A 1,844-nucleotide genomic window follows, 5' to 3' on the forward strand; every position below is an offset into this window, starting at 1 on the left:
AGAAATTGTAGCGAGAGATGATGGCTGATGTCAGCGGGCGGTAGGAAGGAGGCAGTTCCGCATGTGTGTGCACCAACCACTTCTGTTTCCTTTAGCTCAGCCACAGACCGCCTTCCCGTGGGCACTGTGCACACTGCATGCTCCATGCTGCTGGCCCAGAAAAGCCTACAGATTATCTCTTTGCTGGATCCCGGTGAGACAGCAATCCTTTGCCAGCAGTACAAGGATTGCGGGATTGTCCAACAATCACAGCCATTACTGGTAAAGAAGAGACACTGTGGACATTCGCTTACCTGGTGACAAGCTTGTAGCAGCAGAAAAATTGAGAATAGCTTCAAAGATACTGTGAGAGAACAGGAATTTGGAAACAATTTTCTTTTGAACCTAAAGCTCCTAAAACTCTTGCCCTGTGATTTTGAGGTCTGTTAAACTTGATGGAGCTGGCATGCCATAGAGTTCATAAAATGGGGAGAAATTAATGATGGTCAGGAAGGGGAGGCTGAGGGGTGTGGGACCTGTGTGAGTTGTCTGGGGTGTGTGGGGTGCAAACGGCCCTCCAGGTATTTGTGAGGTGTTTGTGCACAGATTTCACACAAACCCAACATTCTGACTCAGGTCCAGTCTTGGGAATTTGCGCTAGTGGCTGACTTCCCATTTCCCCCCACCCTCAGCCTCAGAGGCAGGTACATTTCTTCTTTGCAGAAAGGAAAACCAAGGCCCAGCAAGCATGAAAACTTCCTCAGGAAAACTTACCAGTGCTAATCTAATGGAAGAACTTGGTCTTAATTCAAACTAGCCTGGCCTCAAAGCCTACAGGAATCTCCCCTCACAGGCTGAAAACCTTTTGTCCCACCTTGCCTTTCCTCTTCTCAGCTTTGCTCCTTGAATAGGTCGCCACAGTCCTTGCTTTAACCCCCCTCTGTCTAACAGTCATTGAGAAGATCAAACAAGATGATGTAAGAGAGCTTCCTGAATGGGAATAGTCTTGGCAGCTGCCGTTGAGCAATTCCTGTTAAACAGCCCAAGTTGCCCTCTGGGCCATGGCTGGAATTTAATATAATAAATAGATTCCCTGGGACACAGAGCTGGATTCACATTTGTGGATATGAGTGATCTTTCTTTCAGAAGACCTCTAGAAATACTTACCACTGTGTCATAGCTGTCTGCAGATATGGTCTTCAGAAACCTCATTTGCTATTTCCCTAGAGATTGACAGCACCCTTCCCTTTTGGCTGTAGTCTATCTCTGTGAGCCATAGGAGGGAGCAGAAGCCTCAGAGAAATGCCGTATACAAAGCCAAGTTTGGATGATTCTCCTTTCTGGATCTGTGTAGATTTCTCTTCAAGGCAGCTTAGACTTAGAAGATGGCCCTTTCTGCTGAGTTCATAAAATCAAAAGCCATGAGGCAGTAGGAGAGGCAGTAAAGGGCTCAACTGGAAGACATGTGTCCTTACTCATTTGTCTTTCTGACTTAGATAGGGCGAAGCAAGCTAGTGTTTGGGGTACACTTGGTTGACTTGGGGAGAAGGCCTTGTGTCTTGCTGGGTACGGACAAGGAGTGGGTGGCAATTTGCCCAGAGCTGCTGAGAATCCGCTGCTCCCGTGGCCTTCTCTATTTAGCCCCTTTGATCAGAGTGGAAAACTTCTGATTGCTGAATGGAAGCTGTGGGTGTTGAAAAATAAAAAGGCTTTGCTTAAAGTTCAGGTCTTCCTGAAGGCCCGTGGGGTTGAGGAGGCAGTGGAAAAAAATGTCTTATACTACAGTTTTGCATATTGTACAATGTCCTAGGAGGGAAGGCTGACAAGGGGAAAATCACCCTTTGTTCTTAGAACCTTCTGAACAG

This window comes from Meriones unguiculatus, chromosome 3 (assembly GCF_030254825.1).
Source record: "Meriones unguiculatus strain TT.TT164.6M chromosome 3, Bangor_MerUng_6.1, whole genome shotgun sequence".
NCBI lineage: Eukaryota > Metazoa > Chordata > Mammalia > Rodentia > Muridae > Meriones > Meriones unguiculatus.